We start from the raw sequence: 11,255 nt of genomic DNA, 5'->3' as shown, positions 1-11,255 counted from the left end.
AGGATTTATCTTCAATTAGATTAGACGAATTATTTTTTGAATTTGAACTTCATGAGTAGACTAATACACAGCCACCCGAGAAAGGTGTAGCTTTGCTTGTAGGTACCAGTAGAACACGCGAACCAAGATCACGAAGAAAAACTGAGCAAGAGTCAGAACTAGAACCAGACTTAGACGATGAAGATGACGAACTAACAGCTGAACTCGTGAACTTGGTAAAGAAGCTCTACAAGAAAAAGAAGGGCTTCAACAAGAAAGATCTAAAGAAGGCAGTCCAATCAAAGGAGGGTCAACTGAGCTCAAAGGTCAAATTTGAAGTGACCTGCTACGGATGCAACCAGAAGGGGCATATCAAGGCCAACTGCCCCAATCAAAAGGATGCAAAGAAGCAAAGAAAGAAGAAGGTACTAAAAGCAACCTTTGAGGAATCTTCAGAAGAGGATACCGACGACGAGCTCGAACAGACGAGTCTTCTTGCCCTGATGGCCAGAGACCAGATCAGTGTGTCCGAGAGCGAGAGTGAGTCGGAAGTAGAATCAGAAAGAAGCCATGGATCCGTATCCGTTTCCGAAGGGCCCAATTCCTCTATAAGTATCCCTCGGCTTAACAACCTAGTTAATTATTTGTTAAGAAAATTAGCTAAGTCTAATATTAGAATTAAGTCACTTCTAAAGGAAGTAGCTGTCCTTAAAGAAGTGACTAACTCCGAATCTTTGACTGAACCAGTTCAGACTGGAAACTCGACTCAAGTCCAAAAACTTGAGGAAGAGAATTCCAGCCTGAAAACTTAGATCAAGAATCTGGAGAAAATATTAGAACGATTCTCTTTGGGTTCCAAGAACCTTGACCTACTTCTTGGAACACAAAGGGCAATTTACAATAGAACTGGACTAGGATTCAAATCGAAAAAGAAATATAAATCGTATTTATCACTTATACAAAGAACAAATAGAAAAATGATCCAAGCATGGGTCCCCAAGTCCAACCTGATCAATCAAGTTGGACATGGACAATATTGGGTCCCTAAGGATCAAATACATTACCTCGATAAATCATATCGAGACTATGATCCAGGGGGAGCTAGAAGAAAGACAATAAAAATAAAATAAAATAAAATTAAATTAAATCCAAATTAAATTAAAATTAGATTCAAATCAAATTAAATTCAAACTAAATCAAAATCCAAAGGAAGGCTCCAGAATAGCTGGCACCTCCGAAATTAATCCACCCGATAAGGGTAAACAAGAGTAGACTACCCGAATGGGTAATTAAGGTTAGAGTAGACTACCCGGATGGGTAAACAAGAGTTGACCCACGGTACTGGTGAAGTATTGGATGATAGTACGTTGGGGAAACTCAGTTATCGCATGTCTAGGAAGATATGGCTTCGACCTGGTGCATTTGCCTAAGTGGAACTGACCGAAGCTACCCTTTATGGATCCTAACCAGTTAGACCAAGGTTTTGTACTAAGTTCAATGGGTAGGACTATTTGGAAAACCTCGAAGGTATGGTTACTTTAATGATGCCCTTGTGACTCACCATAGCCTAGAAGTTTATCCAAAAAATGTCTACTTGTTGAACCCAAAGCTAAACCTAAATCTAACACAAAGTTAAACTAAACCCTAAAATTGAACCATAATTCATCTCACAACAATTATAGGATTCCCTGATTGAAAATTTAGATTAGGTGAGATGACTAAGGAATTAAAATTAATTCAAAATTAAATTCGTAATTAAAATTAATTCAAAATTAAATTCATAATTAAAATTAATTCAAAATTAAATTCGTAATTAAAATTAACTCAAAATAAAATTCATAATTAAAATTAACTCAAAAATAAAATTCATAATTAAAATTAATTCAAAATAAAATTCATAATTAAAATTAATTCAAAATTAAATTCCTAATTAAAATTAATTCAAAAATAAATTCGTAATTAAAATTAATTCAAAATTAAATTCCTAATTAAAATTAATTCAAAATTAAATTCCTAATTAAAATTAATTCAAAATTAAATTCGTAATTAAAATTAATTCAAAAATAAAATTCATAATTAAAATTAATTCAAAATTAAACTCATAATTAAAATTAATTCCAAAATTTATTAACTTAAATTATTTTAATTAACTTAAATTATTTTTCAAAAATTAATTAACTTAAATTATTTTTCAAAAATTAATTAACTTAAAATTATTTTTCAAAATTAACTAATTAATTCAAAATTTAATTAACTTAAAATTATTTTTTCAAATCTATTAACTTAAATTATTTTTTCAAATGTATCAACTTAAAATCTTTCAAACCAACTAACCTACTAACGATTGGAAACCTAGTACGAGTAGAGAGCTTAATTCAATCAAACTATCCTTTAATCCATTAAATCCAAATCAACTACTTTATGTGTAGGAATTGGATCAATGGATGATAGATAGTGGATGCTCCAGACATATGACTGGAGATAAGTTGAAGTTCACTAAGCTCAAACTGAAGAACCTAGGGTCAGTTGCATTCAGTAACGACAGTAAACTTAAGGTAATCGGAAGAGGTAACATCGAACTTAACTCCAATTTTGTCATTCAAAAAGTTCTATTAGTTGAAAATTTCAATTTCAATCTATTGAGTATTAGCCAGTTATGTGATAGTGGATACTCAGTTACCTTTGACAATTCTGGATGCTTAATTGAAAACGTTGACAACCCCAAAATCAGACTTAAAGGACTTAGGAAAAATAACATCTACACAATTGACCTACCCTCAATAAAGTGTCTCTTGACACAACAAGAGAAACCAACTTGTGGCACAGAAGACTGGGTCACACTCATATCAGATTCATTTCAAAAATGAGTCAAAACGACCAAGTCAGAGGATTGCCCAAATTAAGAAATCTAGAAAATACAATTTGCTATCCCTGTCAACAAGGAAAACAAGCCAAGTCAACCCACAAGTCAACCAATCTAGAAAGAACTAACTCCTTACTTGAGTTCCTACACCTAGATCTATTTGATTCACATGAAGCCAAGTCACTAAACAAGAACCAGTATTGTTTAGTTATAATTGATGACAACTCCAGGTTCACCTGGGTAAAATTTCTAAAAACAAAAGATGAAACTTTTGAAGTCTTTAGTAATTTTTGTAAATTAACATAAAATGAAAAAGATACTAAAATTAAAAGGATTAGAAGTGATCATGGGGGGGAATTTGAAAATCATAGATTTATTCAATTTTGTAAAACCAACGGATACAAACACGAATTTTCATGCCCTAGAACCCCCCATTAGAACGGGCTAGTAGAACGGAAAAATAGAACCTTACAAGAAACCGCTAGAACCATGCTAAACGAATATAATCTAAATCATAAATTTTAGGCTGAAGCAATAAATATGGCAAACTATATTCAAAATCAAATTCTAATTAACAAACTGTATAATAAAACCCCCTATGAAATTTATTATAATAAAATTCCCAACTTAAACTACCTAAAAGTATTTGGATGTAAAGTTCATATTTTAAACACTAAAGACTACTTAGGAGAATTTACACCCAAATCAAATCAAGGAATCTTTTTAGGGTACTCTACAACCAGTAGGGCCTATAGAGTCTATAATCAAAATACCCTAAAGGTTAAAGAAACAACTAATGTAATATTTGATGAAGAAAATAATCTACCAAATATAGATCAAAATATTGACATTAACCCAAAAATTATAGAAGACGATGAAATTCAACTTAACACCAGTAAACCAGAGGAACTAAATACTAACACAAATATAAGAACAACAAGAATATGTACTTCTCACCCACTTGAACAAATTTTGGGTGACCCAAACTTAGGAGTTTGAACTAGATCCTCTTATAGAAACCTGAGTCAGATGACCCTTATTTCAAAGATTGAGCCTAAGACTATAGAAGAAGCCCTACCCGACCCAGACTGGATCATTGCTATGCAAGAAGAGCTAGCACAATTCGAAAGAAACCAAGTCTGGGAACTTGTACCTAAACCCATAGATAAGTCGATAATTGACACCAAGTGGGTATTTAGAAACAAATTGGATGATCAGGGTGAAATAGTTAGAAACAAGGGCAGACTAGTAGCCAAAGGATTCAGTCAGGTTGAAGGTTTAGATTATGACGAAACCTATGCACCAGTAGCTAGACTCGAATCCATTAGGATGCTGCTAGCTTTTGCAACACATAAAGGATTCAGATTATACCAAATGGATGTCAAGTCAGCCTTTTTGAATGGATTTATTAAAGAAGAGGTATATGTAGGTCAACCCCAGGTTTTGAGGACTTAGATCATTCAAACCATGTATTTAGATTTAAAAAGACTTTATATGGACTAAAACAAGCACCTAGGGCATGATATGAACGGTTATCTAATTACCTAATATCCAAGGGCTTTAACCAAGACCAAATAGACCAGACTCTATTCGTCAAAACAATAGAAAAAGACATTTTTGTTGCCCAAATCTATGTTGACGACATAATATTCGGCTCAACCAACACAAAACTGTTAAAAGAATTTGTTAATTTAATGGAAAACGAATTTGAGATGAGTTTGGTAAGGGAACTCAACTTTTTCTTAGGTTTACAAATAAAACAAACCAAAGATGGAATCTACATTTACCAAACCAAATATGCCAAAGAACTAATTAAAAAATTTGGCATGGAAAACTCAAAAATTATAATTACTCCAATGGCAACAAATAGCAACATTGATTCTGACCCAGATGGAAAACCAGTAGACCCAAAGTACTATAGAAGTATAATAGGTAGTCTACTCTACCTAATTGCAAGTCGGCCCGATATCTTGTTTGCAGTAGGTATGTGCACAAGATACCAATCCTGTGCAAAAGAGTCACACCTAACATATGTTAAAAGAATACTCAGATACATTAAGGACACCCTAAATGTAGGACTTTGGTACCCTAGAACTTGTACCCATCAACTTGTTGGCTATTCTGATTCAGACTATGCCGGGTGCAAGTTAGATAGAAAAAGTACAAGTGCGCGCTGCCAAATTCAAGGTCAGTGCCTAGTAAGTTGGTCAAGTAGAAAGCAACACTGTGTTGCTCTATCCACTACTGAAGCTGAATACATAGCACTAGGAGAATGTGCCTCCCAACTTTTGTGGATGATGCATACACTAAAAGATTATCAGCTAGAATACAAAAATACAAAAATTTTAATTGACAATATAAGTTCAATTAACTTAACCAAAAACCCAATTCACCACTCCAGGACCAAACACATAGAGGTAAAACACCATTTTGTAAGAGATCATGTGGCTAAGGATGAAATTGTACTCAGCTATGTTGAGTCCAAGTCAAACCTTGCTGACATTTTCACTAAACCCTTACCTGAACTTGAGTTCAGTGCACTAAGAAGGCAAATAGGAATGTGTTGGGTAGAATAGCTTCAAATTTTCAAATCAGCTTCGTACAGTTATCAAAATCATCATATGTTTTAAAAATTCTAGGAAAATATTGCTTTTAAAATTCTAATTTTACTATACTTTCAAAAATATGGATTCAGCTTAGGCTCTACCCTAGATATCTTGCTCCCCTAGAATACAGCCAGAGCATCTCACAAACACCTATGCTTAACTTGCTTGTGTTTAAAAAACATAGAACAGCGTGAGAAGCATAGGGTACAGCCTGGACTCAAGAATGCTTATATCTGTGCATCAATGAGTCTGGGTGTTAAACACCGAGTTAACAGTAATCAAGTCAAGTCTTCCAACACTAGACAAATCTAACTGGATCTATTGACTTAACTTGACTAACCAAGTGAAAGTTATTGCCCTCTAGGTAATCAGCTAGTAGCTAACTGGTTAGACATGTGGCCGCGAACCCAAGTGCTTGATTGTTAAACCTCTTTGTTGGCATGGACATTAGGGCTCTGATACCTTACTTAAAGTGAAATTAACTAATTAACAATCAATCTAACCCAACTCATGCTTGGACATTAAGGATTAAAAGCTCCTCCCTTGCCCTCAAAAGCCTTGAATTAATTATTTGACTAAAAGAAAAATTTAAACTTTAAGCTAAGTTTTCAAAACCTTAAACTTTCAAATGATGTTTTCCTTCTTTTTGAAAATTCAGGCTAAGTATTTTTTAGACTAAGATTTCAAAATTCTGGTCATTTTAAAAAGCTAAAGTATTTTGAAAATTTAACTAAGTACTTTTCAAAGTCAACTTTTTAGCTTTTTGAAAGAAAAATTGCTCCTTAAACCTTGGTTTCACTTAGCTAAAGAATATTATATAAAACCAAGAGTTATCTTTGTCTCTTATTAAAAGACTAATGGTTCAAAATTGCTTAAATTTTTTTTCTATACTACAAAAGGAAACTCCTTCTCCAACAAAATTTATCCTTTTTTTAAAACCAAACTTCGAGCTCAAACCGTTTTAACTTAGTGAATTTGATTTACAAGAAAAGTTGCTAAGATTTTGTAACGACCCGCCTTCTACTGGCTAGGCTGTAAGGCCGGACCGTCACATTATGCTGTGCTAAGCTATATCCATGACCATTAGTAAGTCTAGGTGCGGAAAACTGTATCAATTTAAAACCTTGCTAAGCTAATACAAGTTCTTGGTCCTACATGTGCTAAGGGATGCAATCTAAGGTATACATGGCATATCCTACATCCCCTATGGTCACGAAGCTGAATTACAAGGTCTCTTGGTCGAAACCCAACTTCCCAATCGATCCAGACTGAATTTGATCGATTGCAAGCTGTTGGATAGATCCATGGATCGATTTAGATCGATACTGTGCTCGGGTAATACTCTGGATCGATCGGCTGATCGATCCAGATTGGCCAATCGATCCAGTGATCGATTCCTGTGCTCTCTGTTCGCGGGAGCGATTTCCCGATCGATCGAACGATCGATCCCTAAACTCTCTGTTTACGACAGAATGCGACTGGATCGATCGGCTGATCGATCCAGAAGCTTACTGTTCATGGAACCAGGCTCCCAATCGATCCGCTGATCGATTGAGGGCCCCCAATCGATCCATTGATCGATTGGGGTTTCTGATTTCGCAGTAAAACTCTGATTTCAGCACTGTTTCATGCCAAACTCAACTACAAGAGTTCTATAACAGCTGGAAACATACTAATAACACGTAACTAGGATTATGAGCATAAGTGCTAACAATCTAAGCAAGTCTTTTATGATTCAAGGCATTAAAATAACTAGAAATGCGGAAAATAACATTATATAAAAACTAAAGTCTTAGTTTGCTAATTTCTCCAAGATCTTTATTCCTGGTTCCTTCCACACACATCTTCATCGCATTAACCTCCAGCCTCCACTAATCCATCTTTCCTTTACCTTTATCTGCAGTATAAGGAAAAGAAGTATCTGTAAGCTTTCGCTTAGTAAGAAACCATCTACCTCACAAAAACATACATACGATGAAATCATGCTTTTAAAACATGCTATTTGAAATATATACTGGACATGTAAAAGCATAGCAGGGCATACAAGCAAACTAGTAATGGCAAAAAGTGCTAACATAAGCTATCATATTGTATCAATAGAAAACTAAACTGATACAAAAATTGAGTTGAGCTAATTCTAAGCTAATGCTAAAGCTGTACTGATTCCACATAACTATTTGTGAAGTTTTAAAAACTATATTCATAGATAGATGAAAATATATAATCATGCTGCTGATGGGCCCGGCAACTATACGTGCTATGCGCGCATCCCTAACTAGACCCGGGTTTGCAAGTCCCGAATTTAGTAGGGTTTACTAGGTTATCTAAACCTAGGGACGACTATGGGAGCCCAACCCAATGGATATCTAATCCAGTACAGTGCCACTGCTGAAAATAAAATACTGATTATAGCTGAATTTTCCTATCTCGTTATTTCTAGATTATCTGAACCTAGAGCTAGGTTGTCTGAACCTAGAGGCGACTGTGGGAGCCCACCCATTGGATTGTAGTCCCATAAAAGCTGTAATAAAACTGAACATATACTAACTAAATGCTTCTATTGAATTCAGCTAGGCTATTAAAATGCCTAGGTTGCATTTTACCTGTGTTGAACCAATTGTCGAACACTTGGTGTGCGCTATTGCATAGTCTAAGTGTCAAAATTCATATGCTACTAAACTAAAGAAGGAAATCACACAAGAACTAATTATACTGCAGGTGAGGGGTTTCTTACCTCCTGCGCTAGTTTTCTTACGAATCTAGTCGCTAGTTTTCCGGTGAAGAAGATCCCTTCGGCGATCTCCTTGCGTCTACGTGTTCCTCTCGTGGAGAGGAGCGTCCTTGTGTCGGAGTTGTTACCGGAAGGAGCCCTTATGACCCTAGAAATGAAACCCTAGCCTTTCTTTGGCTTTGCCGTGAAGAGAGGGTGCGGGAGAGAGAGAGGGGTTCGGCGTTGAGGGTTTGAGAGAGAGGACTTATCGTCTAAGAAAATAACATCTCCCACTTAACTCGCCTATTTATATTAAGTGGTTAATTCGCCCAACTCAAACATAAATATAATTGATTCCCTTTCCTTTCAGCACGGCCCTGCTGGGTTTTCCTGGTTACTAGAGTTCACCTTAAGTCATAGGACCCAATAGGTCTCGGGTTCAATTCCCGCTTAAACTATTTTACGTTTCTATTTATTTTTGCTACTTCCGCTACTCTAAAATTTCCATAAAAATATTCTAAAATTCCAGAAAATTCATAGAATATTTCTAAAATAATTTTGAGAATTTTTGGGCGTTACAATACCCCATACCTTATAAAAAGTTCATCCTCGAACTTAGAATAATTCTGGGTACTTCTGTCTCATACTAGCTTCTGTCTTCCATGTTGCCTCTTTTGTGGTGTGATTTTGCCAAATAACTTTTACTAATGGTACCTCCTTGTTCCGTAATTTCTTAACTGCTCGATCTATTATCTAAATAGGTCGACTATTATAGCTGAGGTCTTCGCGGACTGGTACCGACTCGGGCTCAATCACCTGGGTGGCATCTGGGATATGCTTCTTCAGCATAGAGACATGAAATACATTATGGATGGATGACATCTCCTGTGGTAGCTCTAGCTCATATGCTACCTTGCCAACTCTTCTAGTGATAAGGTATGGTCCCACATATCTGGGACTTAGTTTGCCCTTCTTCCCAAAACGCATTACTCCCTTCATGGGAGCCACTCTGAGGAATACTGTATCCCCAACTGAAAACTCTAAAGGTCTGCGCCATGTATCAGCATAACTTTTCTGGCGGCTCTAAGCTGTCTCTATCCTCTGGCGGATCTGCTGTATAGCTGCTGTGGTATCTGCTACTAAATCTGTCTGAAGCCCTAGTTCTTTCTGTTCACCACTTTCATACCAGCAGATTGGAGATCTACACCTCCGCCCATAGAGAGTCTCGTAAGGTGCCATACCAATAGTGGTCTGATAGCTATTGTTGTATGCAAATTCTGCTAAGCTCAGATATTTGCACCAACTTCCCTTAAAGTCTAGGGCACATGCGCGGAGCATATCTTCGAGTACCTGATTTACTCGCTCCGTTTGACCATCTGTCTGGGGATGGAAAGCTGTGCTAAATTTAACTTAGTGCCCAATGCTGACTGTACACACCCCCAGAAGTGTGATGTGAACCTACTGTCTCTGTCTGATATAATGGTCCGTGGGACTCAATGTAGTCTGACGATCTCCTTGAGATACAACTGAGCTAGCTGTTCCATGGAGTAGGATATCCTGATAGCTAAGAAGTGGGCTGATTTAGTCAACCTGTCGACTATTACCCAGATGGCATCGAAACCATTCGTGGTTGTGGGTAAGCCCACTATGAAATCCATAGAGATATCTTCCCACTTCCATTCTGGAATCTGAATAGGCTGCAGAACTCCTCCTGGTCTCTGATATTCTGCCTTGACCCTCTGACAGGTCAGACAGGTGCTAACATATCTAGCGATGTCTCTTTTCATCCCGGGCCACCAAAAACGTTTCTTTAGATCTTGGTACATCTTGGTGGAACCTGGATGCATCGCATAAGGAGTCCTGTGAGCCTCGTCTAAAATCTTCCTCTTTAGTTCCTCTTGATCTGGAACACAGAGTCTGTCACCGAAGTATAATACCCCACTATCGGATACTCTGAATTCTCTACTTTCTGATTCTGCTAACTCTTGCTTGATTTTCTAAATTTCAGGATCCTACTCCTAAGCTGTCTGAATGTCACCAAGCAGGTTAGATGCTAATGTCATAGTAGAGAGCTGTCCTACTATAAGTTCGAGACCAAAATCTGTGATCTCTTTCTGTAGGAGCGGTGACATGGCTGCTAGGGATAGTAAGGTAGCACTGGACTTTCTGCTAAGTGCGTCTGCCACCTTATTGGCCTTTCCTGGGTGGTAGAGGATGTCTATGTCATAATCTTTGACCAGGTCAAGCCATCTACGCTGTCGCATATTCAGATCTTTCTGAGTGAAGAAGTACTTCAGACTCTGATGATCTGTATATACTCTGCACTGAGCTCCATACAAGTAATGTCTCCAAATTTTGAGGGCGAACACTACTGCTGCAAGCTCAAGATCATGAGTAGGGTAATTCTTCTCATATTCCTTGAGTTGTCTGGAGGCATAGACGATCACCTTGCCATTTTGCATCAGTACTGCTCCTAGTCCCAACTTAGAGGCATCACTATAAATATCAAAGTTGTCTGTGTTTTCTGGTAGAGTCAAAATGGGAGCACTGGTCAATCTCCTCTTCAACTCGCTGAAGCTGTTCTCGCAGTGCTCTGTCCACTGAAATTTTCTGTTCTTTCTGGTAAGAGCTGTCAGTGGGGAGGCTATTCTGGAGAAGTCCTCTACAAATTTCCTGTAATAACCTGCTAATCCCAAAAAGCTCCTGATCTCATTGGCATTTTTAGGTCTTTTCCAGTTACTCACAGCTTCTATCTTACTGGGTCTACCATGATACCATCCTTTGAGATGATGTGACCCAGGAAGGACACCTGATCTAACCAAAATTCACATTTCGTGAACTTGGCGTACAACTGGTTCTGTTGAAGGGTCTACAATACTATCTTCAGGTGCTCTGCGTGTTCTTCCTGAGTTCCTGAATAGATAAGGATGTCATCGATGAACACAATAACAAACTTATCTAAGTATTCCCTGAATACCCTGTTCATGAGGTCCATGAAAGTAGCTGGAGCATTTGTCACGCCAAAGGGCATGACTACGAACTCGTAGTGTCCGTATCTAGTCCTGAAGGCTGTCTTGGGTATATCACCTTCTTTAAC

This window comes from Zingiber officinale, chromosome 10A, assembly GCF_018446385.1.
Source record: "Zingiber officinale cultivar Zhangliang chromosome 10A, Zo_v1.1, whole genome shotgun sequence".
NCBI classification, from domain to species: domain Eukaryota; kingdom Viridiplantae; phylum Streptophyta; class Magnoliopsida; order Zingiberales; family Zingiberaceae; genus Zingiber; species Zingiber officinale.
The sequence above is the reverse complement of the archived record's forward strand: the minus strand, read 5'-3'. Positions refer to the sequence as shown.